Here is a 21,823-nt window from a genome sequence, read left to right on the forward strand (position 1 = left end):
CCAAACACCCCACGTTCTCAATCACTGGTGGGAATTTAACAACGAGAACACTTGGACACAGGAAGGGGATCATCACACACCGGGGACGGTTGTGGGGTGAGGGGAGGGGGAGGGATAGCATTAGGAGATATACCTAATGCTAAATGACGAGTTAATGGGTGCAGCACACAAACATGGCACATGTATACATATGTAACAAACCTGCACGTTGTGCACAGGTACCCTAAAACTTAAAGTATAATAATAATAATAATAATAATAATAATAATAATAATAATAATAAAAACAACAGAAAGAAAGAGAAAGAAGGAAAGAAGGAAGGAAGGAAGGAAAAGAAGGAAAGAAAGAAACAGAGAGAAAGAGAGAAGAAGGAAGGAAGGAAGGAAAAGAAAAGAAGAAAAGAAAAGAAAAAAGAAAAATATGGGAAAACCTTTTAAACTAAAAAACACACAAGCCCAGAGAAAACATTTACAGAATAAGCTTTGGAGACCCAAGAATCTCTAGCCTAAAAAATGTGTATTTTATTCCCCCAGACAAAAGAAACTTAATAAAGATTTTGACATGTCACATTTTATGATACAAATTGCAACCTAAGATTACAACATATATGAAACATCAAGATAATATGGCTCGATCAAAGATAAAAATAAATATCCAGAAATAAATTATTAAAAAATGGGGATGTAAAAATTACCAGAGACAATATGAGTTATAGTCTAGATATATTCTTAAAAAAATTAATTACCCTTAAAAATTAGCGTTGCTGATTTAGTGATGCTCCGTGAGTAAAACAGAAATTAAGAAATTAAGAAAAAGGAAATAAACGAAATAACAAAAATTAAACCAACAAAAAATTAAAAGCACAAAAAGAAATAAAAATTGTGGAGTGGAAATACAGAAAAAGACTAATATGTACTTCAACATTAGTAAAAAAAAAATGAGAAAATCAATAAGCTCAGCAAATTTCAAATAAAATTAACATTAAGAGATTTACAACAAGACACAAGTTAAGCAACGTTTTGGAAGTCACATAAAAGAGAATGAAGAATGCAGAAAGAAAAAAACCAAATGTATTATTTATATTCATGCTTCTGCAAAATTGCCAGTAAATTTATGAACATAAATCTTTGAAGCAAGAAGCGGGTAGGATGACATTGGTAAAACCCTGAAAAAAAAAAGTTCTAAACAAGAATACTATATTTTGCAAAAATATCCTTCAAAATGAAAAAAAAAGACCTCTATCACTACCTATAAGAACATCTAACTATGTCATGTCTTCAAAAGACTCATTTCATATCTAATTTTAAAAGACTGAAAATCGTAGGAAAAAAATACATTTCATGCCAGTGTTAACCAAATGAGAGGAGAAGAGGCAACAATTCCTTAAGATGAAAACTGCCATATTTCATATAATTTACTTTATGTGAAAATTAACAAGAGACAAAGTAGGACATTCAATTATAGCAAGAGGGTTTATTCACTAAGAACTTATAAATATATGACAATTTTCCCAAACACATAAAGCAAACATTGACAGAATTGAAGAAAAAATAGACTAGACAACCATATAATAATGGAAATACATCAATATTTCACTTTCAGTAGTAAATAAATAACGAGAGACTATCAACGAGGGAACAAAAAACCTGAATGCATTACACAATAGTTACACCTAACAAATGTATGCAGACAACAGAATCACATTCTTTTCAATACCTCAGAAAACACTTTTCTAGATGGACCACATGTGACACCACAAAAGAAGCCTTAATAATTTTTTAACTAAAATTTTACAATTATTTACAGCCCAAATGGAATGAAACTAGGAATCAGTAACAGAAGAAAAGCTGAAAAATTCAAAACTTATAAAGATTAAGCAACACAATTTCCTGTTTTGTTTTGTTTTGAGATGGAGTATCTCTTTCACTAGGCTGAAGCGCAGTCGTGCAATATCACCTCACTGCAACCTCCACCTCCGGGTTCAAGCGATTCTTCTGCCTCAGTCTCTGAGTAGCTGGGATTACAGGCATGCACCACCTCACCCAGCTAATTTTACGTATTTTAGCAGAGACAGGGCTTCACCATGTTGGCTAGGATGATCTCGATCTCCTGAGCTAGCCATGCATCCTCCTGGCCTCTCAAAGTTCTGGGTTAGAGGCATGAGCCACTACCCCCAGCTACGACACACTTTTTATTATGCTCTTTTTCAATGGTTGGAAGACCTAATATTGTGAAGATACCCATGCTGTTTAAAGTGACCAACACATTCAACACAGCCTGTTTCACTTTTCAATTATACTTTTGCAAAAATAGAAAAAAAAAACCCACAAAGTGATGTAAGATCTCAAGGCACCATGAGAAGCCTGGCCATCTTTAAAAAGAATTAAAATATTGGAAGCATTATACTTAACAATTTCCAAACACAAAACATTATTCACAATAGCAAAGACTTGGAACCAACCCAAATGTCCAACAATGATAGACTGGATTAAGAAAATGTGGCACATATACACCATGGAATACTATGCAGCCATAAAAAATGATGAGTTCATGTCCTTTGTAGGGACATGGATGAAATTGGAAACCATCATTCTCAGTAAACTATCGCAAGAACAAACAACCAAACACCGCATATTCTCACTCATAGGTGGGAATTGAACAATGAGATCACATGGACACAGGAAGGGGAATATCACACTCTGGGGACTGTTGTGGGGTGGGGGGAGGGGGGAGGGATAGCATTGGGAGATATACCACCAGCATGGCACATGTATACATATGTAACTAACCTGCACAATGTGCACATGTACCCTAAAACTTAAAGTATAATAAAAAAATAAAAATAAAAATAAAAATAAAAAATAAAAAACAAACCTATAGTAATCAAAGCACTCTGGTACTGGTATAAAAATAGAGCACCAAAGTAATAAAACAGAATGCAGCACAGATATAAACTGTTGAAGAGAGAGTAGAGGCATACCACCTAGGTTTTACATTCAGCCATATGTCACAATTCCTTTGGTAAGCAGGACCCAGGCAGGAGAGAAGAGTTACATTACATAGATGCTAGTTTCAGTGATATTTAAAACTGTCCTCTGGGAGCAAAGCACAGGCTGGAGAGACACATCACCTAGCTGATAGACCCAGAGATATGTGATAATATTCCCTGTTTACAGGGCCCAGGCAGAGGAGTCAAATTATTATGATTCTAACCCATCGATATGTAATAATGCACCCACAGAAAGGGATTTGAGACAAAAAGTCTCAACACCAGGATACTAGGCCCAGTGATATGACACAATCCCATCATCTTTGAGGATGACATTTTTAATGTTTAGCTGAGCATGTATATTAGAATCACAATCTCACATGTATGCCAGACAATATATAACTTTCTCTACAATATTCGAGGGCTTTATGAAACCTGTATGAGAGTTGCAAACCTCTCTGTGGCCTGCGTGCTCCTATGGACTCACAATCTTGCATATTGCTGTAAACCACGTTTGATAGTCAACATCTATAGGCAGGGTTAAGGGAGAAGACTCATTATTATGCCTGTGGGCTGGGTCCAGAAATGAATCACCATCTCCCCTGTGGCCAAAGCCACATATAAATGTCACAATTTTAACTGTGTACTGTATTCTTTTGTTAGACTCAGGACCTCAATAGTGGGAATTATAAATATGGAATGGTGACAACTCTTAATTGCACCTGGGTGTGCAACCAAGAGTCCCATTCTGAACCTTTTGCTGGTCCCTGTTATGAAACTCTTTACCACCAAAGAGTTTATACAATATAAGTTAGTGTTGTAAGCTTATGTGTGTTAGTACAAATATGCAACCCAGGACCTTAAATATTGCCTTAAGCCAAACAATGAGAGGAAAAATATCTCCTATTGGCTGTATCCCAATATAAGTTTGATCATTGTGCCTGTGAACTAAAGCAAGGTATATGTCATAATTCCATATGTGGGCAAAAAACAAGACAGGAGGGTAACATTACATAGATCATGTACCAAGCAATATGTCGCAATGCCTTCTCTAGGCAGGGTATAAAAATTTGGGTCACATTAACCTGGTGGTGGACCAAGCATTGGACAACATTTCACATGTGGAAAATACCAAACCAAGTTATGAGAGCCAAAACGCCTACATAATGGGCCCAAGATATGTCAAGGTATATTCGGTGGCTCCAGCATGGGCAGGAGAGTCACAGTCATAAGGGTGCTGGGCCTAGCAATATGCAATATGCCATAATTTCCTCTTTATGCATAATCCAGGAAGAAGCGAAAAATCACCTTGGTGTTGAGCCATTCGGTAGGTCAAAATTTCTTCTTTGTGGGTATAATTCAGGAAAAATAGGAGAGTTACATGTTTCGAGCGCTGGGCTTAGCAATATGCCAAAATCCACCTATTGTGAAGGCCCAGGCAACAAAAGGGCCACATCACTTAGGTCAAGGGCTCAGAGATATTACAAGGTGTCCCAGGAAGTCAGGGCTCAGGCAGATGTGGAGAGTCATATCACCTAGATGCTGCCCTAGGAATATGTCACAAGGGAACATGAGAGCAGCATGCAGGCAGAAGGTCCACATCACTTGAGTGCTGGGTTCTGAGGTATTTCATAAGGATCTCTTCACATAGTGCCCAGCAAGGAGAGTTACATCAACTAATTGAAGGTCCTCTGCTCATGTCACAATGCTCCATGTGGGTAGGGTCCAAGGAGGGACTCACATCTCCTAGGTGATAGGCCCAGAGATGTGTCACAATATCCTCTATGGAACATAGCCCTGGCAAAAGAGTACCATCACCTGTGTGCCTTGCCTAGAAATATGTCACACTCCAGGTTGACAGGACCCCAACAAGAGTCCCACCTAGCCTAGGTAGCAGGCCCAGAGATATGTCATGATTCCCTTCTTTGGGCATGGCTGTGGCAAAATGGTTCTCTTGACTGTGTACCTGGCCTTGCAATATGTCTCTATATTTCCTTTGTGCAGGGCCCATTCCAGACAGGAGAGTTATATAACCTATGAGGCGAATACAGGGATATGTCCTAATAATTTTGGTGGGCATGGCACAGGCAAAAATGTAACATCACCTGGGTGCTAGATCCAGTGATAAGACAATCCTTACAGAGAGAAGGGCCCTGGCAGGAGAGTCACACCACCTTGAGGCTGGCGTAAGTAGATATCACAATCCCATATATGCGCTGAAACAAGTCTAGAGAGTCAGATTACACAAGTGCTTGGCAATAATTTACATCACAATCACACTGTCAGAAAATTCCAAAGGTGAGATTTTAAATACCAATCATTTCTTATTTTCATCTTTGACAATTGACTTCATCCATGTGAGGTAATGATAATTCTTACTGTCAGCTGGGTGTGAGTACAAGACTCACAATTTTACCTGTGTGCTGAGCCCGGCTTTGACTCCCTCTGTATAACCCAAAGACTTTGTAAAATATGTGTGAGTGTTGTAATCTTTTGCAACCTTTGTATAAAAGATGGTCCACGGTATCAGTCATGTCCCTAAAACTAGTTATAAAAGTCAAAATAGCCTCTATTGCCTGAGTCCACATATGACAGTCATTATCATTCCTGTTAGCCATGCCTAGATATAGGATTTAATTCCCTCTGCGGTTATGAAACAGGCAGAACAGGCACATCACCTAAATGCTGGGCCAGAAATATTCCAATATTCTTCTTGTAGGCAGGGTTCTGTCACAAATATCACATATTTGTGTGCTCAGTTCAGCTCTGTGTCACAATGTTTCTTGTGGGCAGTCTCCAGGCAGGAGAGGAGAGTCATATCACCAAAATGATGGGCCCAAAAATATGTCACAGTGCTTCCTGTGACAGAGCCCAGGCAAGAGATTTATATCATTTGGATGCAGTGTTTGGAAATGCTACAATTACTAAAGGAAGCCAGGTACAGGCAGGAGAGGAGACTTATGCAGCCTAGATGACGGGTCCAGAAATATGTTACAAATCCCCTTGAGGACATTGTTAAGATAGCACAGTCAAATCACCAAGTTACTTGGCTCAGGTACTCATGAAACTATTGTTTTTGGGCTATACCTATGCAGAATTATTAAATCGCTTAGGAGCTGGACAAAGGTATAAGACACAATTACACTTGTGGAAAGGCTTAAGTATAAGGGTCACCATCCTGCATATGTCGGGGCTCCACTCATATGAGTCGTTATTAGACTTTTGCTATGGTTTGTGGTATATGGCACAATATTACCTGGCCAGAAGGAAAGCAAGATATTCACATAACCTATGAGGGTGTGGCTCCAGTGTGATATCACAACTTACTTTGTGGACAGGACACTGGCTGAAGGGTCACATCACCTGAATGCTGATTTCAGTGACATATGAAAACCTTGTGTGTAGGCAAGACTTTGGCAAGAAAGAGACTTACTTCACCTAGGCAACTGGCCTAGATTTATGTCACAATGTCTGTTCTGTGCAGTACAAAAGCTGGAGAGTGACCTCACGTTGGTTCTGGGACCAGCAATATGTCACAATCTCCATGTGGTTACGGTACAGGAAAAGTGAACCAACGTCACCTAGGTGTGCAGCCAAGTGTTATGTTTCAATGCTTTCTGTTGGCAGAATCCCCCAAAAAGAATCACATCACCTGGATGCAGCTATGTGTCACAATGCATTGTAAGTGCAGGGCTAAAGGAGTAGAAGGGAGTCACATCACTTATGTGATGGACCTAGTTATAAAACACAATTCCTTTCGCAGCCATGTTTTAGGCAGATAATTCACATCACCTGGGTGACGATACGAGTGATAAATAAAAGTGCCCTTTGCAGGAGAAACATGGTAGATGTTATATATTGCAAAGGCGTTTGTTATACTTATGGCACAATTTTATCTGTGGTCTGGGCCTGGAAAAAGAGTCAAATCATTCATGTGCTGGGAAAAGTTACCTGACCCAATCACACTCTCAGAAAAGTTTGCAAATAAGTTTCGCATTCCACATAAGTTCTGGTTTCCCGTATGTAAGTCGTCAACTCTTTCTATGAGTTTGGTGGAAGTAGAGGAGTCAAAATCTCAACAGTGGTCAAGATCCATGTATAGGAGCTCCAGTCCCATTGGAAGATTGTGTTCCAGTAGGGGAGTCACAGCACCGCAGGCATGCTGAATCATGGTTAAAATGTTGTCAAAACACCTGTGAATTTAATCCCCGTATGAGAGTAATGATTTCAATCTTTGGTGACTTTTATGTGTGAGATTTAGTACCTCATTACTAGGCCCTGTTTATGCATGAGAATCACAATTGTATCAACTAGGTGTGCATAGAGAGTCACATTCTTGTCTGGTTGCTGGGGATAGTGACTTATGGCTCAACCATATGTCACTATCCCCAACTGTGTTCAGGGCCCATTCTGAGGAGAGTTATATCGCCTAAGTGGTTGACACAGTGATGTGTCACAATAATTTACGTGGGCATGGCTCAGCTGATTCTTACTGACAGTGGGGCCCAGGCAGAAGGGTCAAACCACCTAGAGATTGGCCCTCATAGATTTCAAAATAACATCACTGGGCTGGAACCAGTCTGGAGAGTCAAATCACACAGATGCTCAGAAAAGATTTATATCACAGTCAGACTGGCAGAAAATTCCCAGGATGAGACTAACAATACCACATATGTCCCATTTTTGTCAGTGACAGTTGGCTTTATATATATGAGACGGTTACAGTCTTTAACTGTCAGCTGGGTGTTCATATGAGACTCACAATTTCACCTCACTGATAGGTCCTGTTATGACACCCTCTGTACAAGATGAAGGCTTTTTAAAATCACTTATGCTGTTACAATCTTCTGCAATCTTTTTACCATAAAGAAACTTATCACTTAAATAACTCTAAAGCAAGTTATGAGATTAAAAATTACTCCTATTTGAGGGTTCTACATACGGGAGTCCTTATCATGCCTGTGAGCTGTGCTTAGATATATGTCACAATTTACACCATGGTAATGAAACAGGCATGAGAGCCATATAATCTAAATGCTGAGGCAGAAATCTTCCAACATTATTCTTTTTGGCAAATTCCTAGAAGAAAAATCACATAACTTTGGGGCTATGCCCAACTGTATGGCACAACACCCCTTGTGGGCAGTGGTCCAGAAAAGAGGAGAGTCATATCATGTAAATGATAGGTCTAGAGGTCAGTCATAATGTCTCTTGTTGAAAGGACCAGGCAAGAAATTCATATAATTTGAATGCAGTGTTTAAAAATGCTACAATACCCAGTGGAAGCAGAATTCAGGCAGGAGAGGGGACTGAAGTAACCTAGATGATGGATCCAGAGACATGCTACAAACGTGCCTGAGGATAACGTTAAGACAGGAGAATCAAATCACCAAAGTGCTCAGCGGAGATATATGTCCAAATCTCAATTGTGCGCTATACCTAGGCAAGATTACTAAATTACTCAGGAACTGGGCAGAAGTATATGTCACAATAACACTGGTAGAAAGTTCCAGGAGTGGGAGCCACCATCATGCATATAACCTGGCTCCAGGTTTAAGAGTCATGGTTAGTCCTCTTATCTGGTCTCAGTTGTATGGCACAATATCCCCATGGGCAGACAGCAAGCAAAAAGGTCACATCACCTGGGTGGGTACTGGTCCACTGAGCTGTCACAATCTTTATTGTGGGCAGACTTCTGGAAGAAGCATCACATCACCTGAATGCTGGTTTAAATGATGTATCAAAATTTCCCTTTTGGGCTTGGCTTAGAAAGGAGAGCAGACTCACTTCACCTAGGCAATTGGTATAGATAAATGTCACAATGGCCACTATGTGCAGGACCAAAGTTTGAAAGCGACCTTAACTTGGCGCTGGATTTAGCAATGTGTCACAATCTCCCCTGTGGTCAGGGCCCAGGGCAAGAGAGGAGAAACATCATCTAGGTGCTGAGCCAAGTTACATGTTACAAAGCTTTCTGATGGCAGAAACCAAAATGGAGAGTCCCATCACTTGGGAGCAGTACCCACTTATGTGTCACAATGCACCGTTAGTGCAGGGCCAAGGCAGTAGAATTGAGTAACATCACTACATGATGAACCCAGATATAAGCCACAGTGCTTTCCATAGGCAGGCATTAGGCAAATAATCCACGTTATCTGGGAGCTGTTCCCAGTGACATGTCAAAGTGCCCTTTGTATACAGGCCCAGGCACCTATGCTTAGGTGTATGGTCCATGTATATCACAATTTCATCTGTGGTCATGGGCCTAAAGAAGAGAGTCAAATTATTCAGGAGCTGGGCTAACTTTTATGTCCTAATCACACAGTAGGAAATATTCAGAAATGTTTCACAGTCACAGAAGTCCTGCCTTCACGTATACGTACAGGAGGAGTCAACACCTCCTGTGAGTTGTGTCGAAGCAGAGGAGTCCCAATCTCAACAATGGGCAAGATCCATGTATAAGATGCCCAGTCCCACTTGAAGATTGTGTTCCAGTAGGGGAGTCACGGCTTCACAGTTATGCTGAATCATGTATCACCAAACCACCTGTGGGTCAGATCTGTGTATGAGAGAAACAATTTCAACCTTCAACTGATCTTTTTTGTAACAATTTAGTACCTTATTTGTAGATCATATTTTTGTGAGGGAATGACAATTGTGTCAGCTAGGCATGCATCCAAGAGTCACAATCGCACCTGGTTACTGTTCCCTGTTATGACAGTTTGTGTACCACTCAGGCTTTATATGATATGCTTGAGTGTCATAATCCTTCGTGAACTTTATGCAATTAGGGGACTCATTTCTTTACTTATGGCCATGAGACTGACCATGAGAGTAAAAATATGTCTCCCTTCTGGGTAAAGGTATGATAGTTATATTTGTGTATGTAAGCTGAACTCAGGTATATGTTAAAATTTCACCTGTGGGCAGAAACAAGGCAGCATAATTGCCTTACTTGGATTCTGAGCACAGAATTCACTATAATCTCCTTCACAGGCAGGCCAAGTCAGAAGAGTCATGTCAACTGAGAACAGCCTCAATGAATATGACACCATGTCGACTGTAGACAAGGTTGAAGAAAAAGAGGAGAGTCACACCTCCTAGGTGCTTAGCTCAGCAATACGTAATAATTTCCTCTATTGGCTGCCTCCAGAATAAAGAGGATGGTTACATTACCTAGGTTTTGCGCTCAGTAGTATGTCACAATTCCTTTTGTGGGCAGAACCTAGGCAAGAGACGAGAGTCACATTTCCTAGATGTTATGACCACTGATGTCACAGTGTGCCTTGGGGCAAAAGTACAGGAAAAATAGGCAAATCACCTAGCTGATAGGCTCAGAGAAATGTGATAATATCCCTTGCTGTCAGGGTCCAGGCAAAAGAGTCACACTGTTATGATTCTTATGCAATGATATGTCAAAATACACGCATGGGAAACAATTAAAGCAAAAGTTTTAACACCTGGGTACTCGGCACAGTGATATGACACAATCTCCTCATGTTGGAGGGTGACACCTTTAACTGTCAGCTTGGCGTCTGTAACAAAGTCACATTGTCCTGTGTGTGTTGGACCACCGAATGACACCCTCTACAACATCCAAGGGCTTCAAACGGCATCCATTATATTTGCAAACTTCTCTGAGGCCCATAGGCTCATATGGACTCACAATCTTATATATTGTCTTAAATTCAGGTATGATAGTCAACATCTCTAATTTAGGCCACATTCAGGAATGAGAACCATTTTTATGCCTGTGAGCTGGGCCCAAAAATGAGTCACGATTACACCTGTGGCCAGACCCACAGGTGAGAGTCACAACTCCATTTTTTTTTTTTTTTTTTTTTTTTTTTTGAGACGGAGTCTCGCTCTGTCGCCCAGGCTGGAGTGCAGTGGTGCAATCTCGGCTCACTGCAAGCTCCGCCTCCCGGGTTCACGCCATTCTCCTGCCTCAGCCTCCCGAGTAGCTGGGACTACAGGCGCCCGCCACTGCGCCCGGCTAATTTTTTGTATTTTTAGTAGAGATGGGGTTTCACCGTGGTCTCGATCTCCTGACCTCGTGATCCGCCCACCTCGGCCTCCCAAAGTGCTGGGATTACAGGCGTGAGCCACCGCGCCCGGCCCACAACTCCATTTTTGTACTGTTTTCTCGTGTTAGACTCAGTAACTCCATAGTGTACTTTGTAAATGTGGGATGGTGACAACTTTTACTTTCACCTGGGTGTGAAACTGAGAGTCACAATTTTAACTTTTTGCTGGGCCTTGTTATAAAATGCTCTGTACCACCCATAAAGTTTATACCACAGGAGTTCGTGTCATAAACTTCTGTGAGCTTTGTAGAAATATTCAACCAAGAATTTTTTCTATTGCCATAAGCCTAGTGATGAGAGGCAAAATATCTTCCACTGACTGAATCCCAGTATAAGTTTGCTCATCATGCCTGTGAACTGAAGCAAGATATAAACCATAATCCCATTTTTGGGCAAAAAATTAGAAAAAAAAGTGTAACATTACTTAGGCGATGTGGCAATTAACATGTCACAATATTCTCTCCACACAGAGTCTAGGAAAGAGGGCCACATTAACTGGATACTGGACCCAGCAATATGACACGATTCCACATGTGGAAAAACCTAATGAAGAGATGAGAGCCAAAACACTGACAGAATAAGCCAAAGATGTGTCAAAACACCCTCTGAGGCTCTGGCACAGACAGGACAGTAGCGTCATCAGGGTGCTGGACTTACCACTATGCAATAATTATCTCTTTATTCAGGATTCTGGCAGAAGAGTAACATCATCTGGGTGCAATAGGTCAAAATTTCCCTTTGTGGGCATGGTTCAAAAAAAAGAGTAGAGTCACACAACCTAAATGCTGGGCTCAGCAATATGTCATAATCCCACTATTTTAAAAGCCCAGGCAGAGGATGAGAGTCATATCACTTAGGTCATGGGCTCAGAGATATGTCCCAGTGTCCCCAGTAGGCAGGACTCAGGCAGAAAATGTGGGTCATATCACGTAGGTGCTTCTTTATGTGTACATCACAATATAACACACGGGGAGAACCCGTGATGTGGCAGAAAAGCCACATCACCTGGGTGCTGGGTGCTGAGATATGTCACAAGTTTCCCTAGGACAGCACTAGATTGAAAGAGTTACATCATCTTGATGCAGGTCTAACTTTTACGTTGCAACGATCTATGTGGGTGAGGCCCAAGCGTTCGATCACATCACTTAGGTGACAGGCCCAGAGATATGTCACAACGACCTCCTTGAAATATATCCCTGGCAAAAGAGTATCATCACCTGTATGCCCTGGCCTGCCAATATGGCACTACCATTCTCTGTGTTCAGGGTCCATTCCAGAGAGGGGAGTTACATCACCTAAGTGGTGGACACAGTAATATGTCACAATGATGCCTGTGAATATGGTCCAGGCAACAATGTAACATCACCTGAATGCTAGATCCAGTGATATGTCACAATCCTTACTGAAGAAAAAGGGTCCAGGCAGGAGAATCACATCACCTAGACATTGGCTCAGGTAGAGATCACAGTCCCATATACATGCTGGAACCTGTCTGGAGAGTCAAATCACACAGATAGATGCTTGGCAAAGATGTGTATGACATTCACACTGGGAGAATATTGCAGAGATGAGATTTACAATAACATACATGTCCTGTTTTCATGTTTCACAGTAGGCTTCATATACGTGAGATGCTGACAGTACTTCCTGTCAGCTGGGTGTGCATATGAGACTCACGATTTCATCTTTCATTTGGGTTTTGTTATGGCATTATCTGTACAAGCCAAGGGCTGTAAAATATCTGAGGGTGTTATGATCTTCGGTGACCCTTTTACCAGAAAGAGATCTAAGACATCACTTGCATTGCTAAAGCGAGTTACAAGAGTCAAACTTACTCCTATTTGGGAGGTCCACATATGAGTCATTATCATGCCTAGTGATTTGTCAGAATATTGAGCTGTGCCTAATTATTTGTCAAAATTTACTCTGCAGTAATGAAACAGGCATGACAGCCACATAACCTAAATGCTGAGGCAGAAATGTTCCCATATTCTCCTTGTAGGCAGGCTCCTGGCAGAAAAATCACATAACTTTGGGGCTGTGCCCAACTGTATGGCACAATGCCCCTTATGGGTAGTGTCCAGGCAGAAGAGGAGAGTATATCACTTAAATGATAGGCCCAGAGATATGTCACAATGCCTCCTGTTGAAAGGGCCAGGCACCTATTATTTATAATTGTAGCCGTTTTAACTGGAGTCATTTGGTATCTTATGGTAGCTTTAATTTGCATTTTTCTAACGATAATGTTGAGCATCTTTACATGTACTTGGCCATTTGCATGTCTTCTTTGGAGAACTGTCACATAGTGTATCTTGCCTATTGCTAAATTGTGAGTTAGTTTTGCTGTTACGTTTCTTATATATCTTTATGTTTTTCCATTGTGATATGCATATTTTGCAAATATATTCTCCCACACTGTAAGTTGTCCTTTCACTCTGTTAATTTATTTTTGCTATGTAAATTTTTTTTAGATTCTGTTAATTTTATTTGTCTGCTTTTGCTTTTCTTGCCTGTGGTTTTGAGATCTTATTTAAATTTTTTTTCCTGTCCTGTTTAGTAGAGAATTTCTCTACGTCTTATTCAAATAGTTTTATAAGTTTGAGTTTACATTTCAATCTTCTATTTATTTTTATTTAAATTGTTTTAATATGGTAACAGGTAGGCAACTAGTTGTATTCCTCTGTATTTAAATAGTCAATTTTCTTAGCACCATTCATTGAAAAGACTGTCTTTTCTTCAATGCATGTTCTAAGCAACTTAAAAATTACTTGGCTCTAGGTTTATGAATTTTGTTACTGGGATCGTTGGATACTTTGGTCTATGTGTCTGTTTTCTATGCCAGTATCATGCTGTTTTGCTCGTTATAGCTTTGCAGTATGTTTTGGAGTCAGGTAGTTTGATATTTTCAGATTTGTTCTTTTTTCACAGCTATTTGGGGAGTGTTTTTTTGGTTCCCCATAAATTTTATGCCTCTTAATTTCATTTTTGTTCAAAAATGTTCTTGGTATTTTTATAGAGTTTGCACTGAATCTGTAGATTTCCCTGTGTAGCATAGCCATTTTAGCAATATTTTTTATAACTCATGAGCAAAAATATCTTTTTTTTTTTACTTTTTTCATCAATGTTTTATAATTTATAGTGTAGAGAGTGTTTCTCTTTTTAATTAAGTGTACTGCTACACATCTTTATTTTTTATTCTAGATAAACAAAAAGTATTTGGAAAATTTTACATGACTTTGTAATTAAAAACAACTGAACAAATTAGGTATAGATGATATGTACTTCAACACAGCTAAGGCAAAATATGACAAATCAATAAACAAATTAAATATTGTTACCGGCAGGTCTTCATGATTTTTTTTTTAAATTAAAGGACTGGATAGAGAAAGATCATGTATCAAAACTTATACATTTGTCATTAAATTTTAAAACCATGAAGTTTGAATTTTTGCCTACATTTTAGACCAACCATTCTTATTCCTATGAAAAAACTTGCAGTCTTCAACCGCAGCTCAGAAGAGACAAAAAGGGATGAGTGATGAAAAATCTGGTTTAATATTCTAGTTCTGGGCAATTATCCTGCAAATTTTTCAGTGATGAAAATAAATAGGGTGCCCCCCCAAATCTTAGCAAAGTTAACTATTGCCACTAGTTATCTGGGTTTGTCACAAGCATTTTTTTCTCTTCCTTGTGGAAAGAGGACTCAATTCCACAGCTTTATCTTAGCATTTAGCTACTAATGAGGAGTCCATGCAATCCCCTGAGAAACATTTTTATCCCAACCTCAATTCCAAGCCTCAGGTTGAAGCCCTAAGAAAGAATACTGGATCTGAGAAATCCAGAGGCAGATGATTATGGTGGTTAAAATTCACCGTGGAAGTGAACATGACTAATTCCAGTGGATTAAGCCAAGCCTCACATTTCACGGATAAAGGTCATGATAGTATCTGTTGCATAAATGAAGTCTAATGAACTCCAGAACTACTGAGAGCAGGGAAGATAGGACATATGTAGGTAAGAGCAGATATTTCCACCCACAACAGGCCTCCCTGTTAACATGAGTGAAAGCTGCTTTGACATCCATGGGTTGCAACCTATCACAATCCCTGGGACTCGGGGATACAAGGATGCAAGGGGGAAAGACAACATTCTTTCTTCTATCCCTCAACATACACTGGATATTTCCTAGAAAGATAAAGGAATCAGGGATACATGGTCTTCACTCTCCTTCTAGATGAGTAGCCATTCATTATCAGTCTATATTCCTTTTAAACGCATCCTGAAATTTTGGGCCTCCTTTGAAAAAATGCTTACTTTTTACCTTGTTTTCTCCTCTGTCTTCTTTTTACAGACAGGTAATCATGTCTTCATACTATGGGACAGTCACCTCAGATGCATTCTCCAACCTTAGACTGGTTGGCTTAGCTTAGGATTGGACTCAGGGCAAAAGAACACAGAAGCCAGACATGCTGGCAAAAGGGTGAAAGAAAATTTTCAAGTTGTGCTTTTGTCCTCCTCCTTCCTATGCAAACTGGAAAAATACCTTGGAATTTTTGAGCTGTCCTTGCCACCTTCCCCTTGTTTTATTTTACTTTATTTTAATACATGATTTTTAATAACCCAGTTTGATTCTTCTCTCATTTAGGTTACCAAATTCATGCCACCAGAGCCTCAGACAAGGCCCTTTCACTGGAGACACTTAGGTAGGCCTCTTAGGAAAATGTGACTGCTGGTTTTCCAAAACAGTGCCCCCTGTCAACAGGAAGCTCTTAAAAGTGGTGTTGGTCCTGATCCTTCTCCTTCTTCTAATGGCAGTTAGATGTACTTCTTTATATGGGGAAATAACAGAGTTAGAAAACAGCCAGTGGTCCTGGGTGAAACCCCATCTTCAAGCCTAAAACAGCATAAAGACTGAAAAATCAGACTGCTTCTCCCAGATGAAGCCTGCCTTTTTCCAACTGATTCTCTCTGAATAGCGTCCATGTCCACACTGGGGGAAGTGATTGGAGCCACGGAAACTTCACTCCTTGTGCAGGGAGAAGGAGACTGGCCTCTGCAGTTCTTATGTGATGGTTTAGTGTTAATCTACCCAGGAGGTGGGGCTTATAAACAGGACTCCCACTCACTCTGTTGACAGTTTTTCTTTTCTTCTTTTTACCCAGTCAACTCTACCCTTCATCCTTCAGAGTATCCCTGGGCCTAATCTTTCCTAGTCATGTGGGAAGAACCCAATTTTGCTGAAGTAAGGAGAAAGTTCTGCAACATGAGGATTGGGAACCCTCATTTATGATAAGCTGAGTATATGCATGTGGATTTATTTTTGCCTTCTCTCATCGGTTTCAACATTTATTTTTCTGTCTTTATGCCAGCACCACACTGTTTTGATTAATGTAACTTTGCAATATGTTTTGAAATACAAAACAATTATTCCTCTGAGTTTATTTATTTTTTTACAGGTTGTTTGGTTACTTGTGGTTTTTGAGTGTTTATAGAAATCATAGGGCAATATGTGTTGCCTCACTCCTGTAATCCTAGAACTTTGGGGAGCCAAGACAAGGTAGGTGGGTTGCTTGAGCCTAGGAGTCTGAGACCAGCCTGGGAAATATGGTGAAACCCTGTCTCTAAAAAAAAAAAAAATACAAAAACTTTCTGAGCATGCCAACATGCACCTGCAGTTTCAGCACTTGTGAGGCTGAGGTAGGAGGATCAACTGAGCTTTGGAGGTCAAAGATGCAGTAAGTCATGATTATGATATTATACTGTAGCCTGAGTTACACAGGTAAATATTGACTCAAACATTTTAGAATAATTTAGTACTTCTGCAAAAACTATCACCATTTTTAAACATCTCATTGATCCATAGATCACCTGGTATACCATTAACATCTAAAAAACTTGCACGTTCTAACACTTGAAAAATAGTATGCTCAAGAATATGTCCAGTTTTCAAATATATGCAAACATGATGGTTTTGTTTTAACTTCCAGTTGTATTTTATTGTAGTCAGAAATAATACTTTTTGTGATTACCATCAGTTTAAATATGCTAAAACTAGCATGCTACCTCACAAGTTTGCCTATCTTAGAAAATGTGTCATATGCAATTAGAAGTATTATGTATTATGCTGTTGTTGGGTGAAATGTTTTGTAGATTCACCTGACGTCTTATTTCTCTATTTAACTTTTTATTTTTGTGCATTCTCTTTATCTTTATTTTGTTTCTCTTTATTTTTTATTTTATCTATTAATTTAATTTAATTTTATTTCTATTTTTCTTTTTTCTCATTACATTCTCTTCATTTCAAATATACTTCAACTTGTATCTTGTTTTTAGCAGTTTATTTAATTTTATATTTTTTCTGTTATTTATTTCCAGTCATATTCCTTCATATTATCTTATTTTTATCCATTTCTTTTTTATTTTTTCTCCTTATTCTGAAATTTTTTATTGCAAATTATTTCATTTCTGTTTATTTCTTTTATTTTTTGTATTTATTGTTTATCTTCATTTTATTTTCACTTATCTTAATTACATTTCTCTATTTTTCTCTATTTCGGTTTATTTTATTTGTCCTTACTATTTTTCACTTGCTTTAAATTTATTTTTACATTTTATTTCTCTTGATTTTTTTTTTAAATTTACCTTTCTGTGTTCTGCTTCATAAAACAGAAGAGGTAAGATATTTTAGATTGCCCCAGCCATAGTCATCAAGGCTCGTGTTTGCTGAGGTTCTCTCTCAGCTACTCTGCCCCGGAGTCTTCAATCCAAATTATAGTCATGGCATCCTAGTAAGATTGCTAAGATCTCTGGGCAGATCTTTCATTGTTACAGGCCCATCTAGCATTCAGTGTCACAGGCCGGTTTTGCTGCTTTCAGAAGCCCCCTGCAAGCCTCAGTGTTGCTAGGTCGAGACCTGACTGCCTCTTCATTAGTGTCCCAATGGATCCCCCAAACATAATCCAAGGTCCTGACTGTTCTTCTCCTTTCCCAGAACAGGATCATACATACTTTACTCCACCAGGACATGTCTAGATCATATGTGTGTCTCTACATTTTATTTTATTTTATTTTTTGAGACACAAGCTTGCTCTGACACTCATGCTGGAGTGCAGGGACGTGATCTCTGCTCAGTGCAACCTCTGCCTCGTGGATTCAAGTGATTCTCCTGCCTCAGCCTCCCAAGTAGCTGAGATTACAAGTGCCTGTCATTTTTTTTTTTTTTGTATTTTTAGTAGAGATGGTGTTTCACCATATTTGCCAGGCTAGTTTCGAACTCTTGACCTGAAGAGATCCAGCCTCCTCGGCCTCCAAAAGTGCTGGGATTACAGGTGTGAACCACCACGCCTGGTTGAAAGTTTTTTTTATATTAACTTGACATATAACTGATTTATTGGCGCGGTGGCTTATGCCTGCAATCCCAGCACTTTGGGAAGCCGAGGTGGGCGGATCACGAGGTCAGGAGATCGAGACCATCCTGGCTAACACGGTGAAACCCCGTCTCTACTAAAAATACAAAAAATTAGCCGGTCACGGTGGCGGTCGCCTGTAGGCGGAGCTTGTAGTGAGCTGAGATCGCACCACTGCGCTCCATCCTGGGCGACAGAGCGAGATTCCATCTCAAAAAAAAAAAAGAAAATATCAGCTTTATGGGTAGATATACATGCAAATATGTGCAAAAAATGCTAATGATACAAGGAGATGAACGTTTCTACATTTTATCTAAGGATTTCATGGAGTTGCTATTTTACTTTTTCCAGTCTTTATCTCTATATATTCAATGGGAAAATCCTCAATGAAGACTCCTCACTGTGATAGACAAAATGTTCAATTAGTCATTGACAGATGCAGTGAGCTAACTTCTGGTGTTTATTTGGAGCTCTCACAGCTAGGATTAAAAACTCTTGGCTGTAAACTCACATGATGAGGAATTATACTATGCTGTCCTCTTCTATACACTTGTCTACCATCACAATTTTTTGAACTCGCCAAAGGAAATTGAGGGAAATTGTTTCCCTCAGACCTACTCATCTCCGTTTCATAAGTTTTAAGATTGGGCATTGTTTTAGATTTCTTATAAGCTCATAATCACAGAGGTCATGTTTGTCAGGAGAAAGCTTTCTTGCAGCAGGATTAAGTAAAGACGCTTGCCAACCATGGCTTATGGTTCCTCCAGAGGCAGAATGGAGCTTAAAAACCATTGCTGAAGCCAAAAAGTGGTGAAAGAAGTTGAGGGCTGCCCAGAGGATAAAGAAAAAATGCTACTTTTTACTACCAAAGCAGTCACAGCTCATTTTGGCATTAATCTTGCTTCTGACCACGATATGTTTCTTACTGGTCTTTCTTTGTATTCCACTGATTGTGCATTTAAAAAAAGAGGCCTGGATGAGCGTGGTAAAAAGAATAAATTCATCCTTCTACAGCTGATGCCTTGGTGAGCTTTGAAGCACACTGAGCAGAGTCTGAAATCCTTCCTCACTATGGGGTAAGTTGTGTCAAACTCGACACCCATTGAAATGGCACAAGGATCAAGATGTCAAAGAAGAGACTCAGAACCAGTAAATGAGATATGGACTTTTAGTGGCAACTTCCACAGAGAGCAGAAAGTACAGTGTCAGTGGGCCTAGCTGAATAACCATGCCCGCTTGCAAAAAACATGCAGTTTGTATGGCCTTTTTATTTGGCACTTTTTTTTCTGAACAAGCTTTCACCTTTCAGCCCTCATTTAACAAAAATGGAATAGCCTCACTTCCTTGTGTGACCTGTATTCCTACGCCACATGATGGGACAGAACAGGGGCTCAGACATTATTGGCGCGGTGGCTTATGCCTGTAATCTCAGCACTTTGGGAGGCCGAGGCGGGCGGATCACGAGGTCAGGAGGTCGAGACCATCCTGGCTAAGACGGGGTTTCACCGTCTTAGATAGATCTCTCTGAGATACTGTTCTCAGATAGAACTCAGAACAGTATCTCAGATTACTCATAGATAAAGAGTAAGCTCCAGGTTGACCATGACAAGGTTTTTTAGATTTGGAACTCTGAGCACTCAGAAGCATCTATTTATAGAGGGTCAGTAACCAGGTATGCCCAAGTCAAGATAACACCGTCAGTTTCATCCACCATACAGGCTGGTTTAGGCAGTGGAGTTTCTTCTTCCTGAGATTTTAGATTCAAAATAGTTATTGCTTTACTTGAATTGTTGTGTTGGCAGGAGTTTATCTGAAAGTCCTGATGTGTGTGCACATTGCAGGTACAGTTGTATAAGTTAATGTGATGGCTTCTTAGTTGGTAGAGTCTGTTTTTGTTATGGGTGTGACTGGGTATATACAGGCTGCTGAGGTGACTGTCTCCATATTCACTGGACCACGACAATCTGGGGCCCCAGTTCCACTATTTTCCAAAGTATGACATGCTGAACAAGACCCTGAAATTGTGGTTCACTGTGACCAGGCTGAGGCTGCGCTTCAAAAGGCAGAACTGCCAGCTTGGTGCCTTATTTTCCTTGTCATTCTAATCCATCTTTTGATAAGGAGACCAGAAAAGAGTATTTCAGTATGGAGACCAGAAAAGGGTCTGAATATGTGACAGCCCTCCTCATAGAGTTGGTACTATTTATTCATGACTCTCTTAAGTGTCAAGAAAGGTTGAGAGATCTCCTTCCTGGCACAGCCTGAGTAGGCTAGAGCACTGTGACCCTTCATGCTTAGCTCATGCGGTCTTCACAGAAATTTCAAAAAATCGTAGGATATGCGGGGTAGAGAAAGAGTTGGTACAAATAACAACTTGCAGGTGAAATAATTGGAGGCAGGAAGAGAATGGGATCTGCTTGGAAGAGTATACACACTGCGTAGGTGCAGCTGAACAGTCAAGTCTGTTCTCTGATTTGAGCCTTGTGTCTTGGAATTAACAGGTCCAGTTTGGCTCCGGCCTGAGTACTAAAATTTTGGTTCTAGAACCAAATGTGAACTCTGGACTCTGGAATTCCAGTTGGGTTTCATAGGCCAGTGGATTAAGGAGGCCCACATGAGCCCATAAAATGGGCTGTGGGTGGCTTTGCCACACATGACTGGCTGCTTTTGTGCCTAGACTCTCAAGGAAGAGACATCTTCTTCCTCAAGGCAAGCCCAGGGAAGTCTGAAACTTATGGGTGCCAGTGAAGAAAAATGGTAATGCCTCAGGCCAGTGCTTTTGCCCCTCCTGCCTTGTGGCTTTGGGGATTCAATTTGCTCATCAAAAAATGGGCAATGAAATCCCCTCAGTGACTGGCTGCTCACCCCACATTTGCCTGGCCACTGCGCAGTGCCCACCCACCACCTCCAGTTACATCCTGTGCTTCCACTGATTGGCTAGGGGAACATGCTCACTGAAGCCCAGGTGACCTATCCTTTCTCCAGTGCACAGCCTCATGCAGATGCCACCCAGCTGTCCTTTTAGATTGTAATCTTAGGGAGTTAGAGAGCACTAACTCATTGACTAATTAATCTGCTCTAACTTATTGACTAATAAATCAATAAGTCACTTAATGTTACAAGATGGGTGTGGGACTTGATACTCTTGATTTCTTTCCTCAGGTGGGACTGCACTGGGCATTGCCATCCTGATTTCGTTGTGAAAAAAGCTAGCAGGTGAGGCAGGATTCAAGGTCCAGGAACAGAACACAGCACCCAGGCTGGCCTGCACAGGGCCCTCTGAGGCCCTTGCAGGCAGGAAGGAGGGCTCACTGCAAGTCCAGGCCCCTTTTCTAGGATGG

The sequence above is a fragment of the Gorilla gorilla genome, chromosome Y, assembly GCF_029281585.2.
Source record: "Gorilla gorilla gorilla isolate KB3781 chromosome Y, NHGRI_mGorGor1-v2.1_pri, whole genome shotgun sequence".
NCBI classification, from domain to species: Eukaryota; Metazoa; Chordata; class Mammalia; order Primates; family Hominidae; genus Gorilla; species Gorilla gorilla.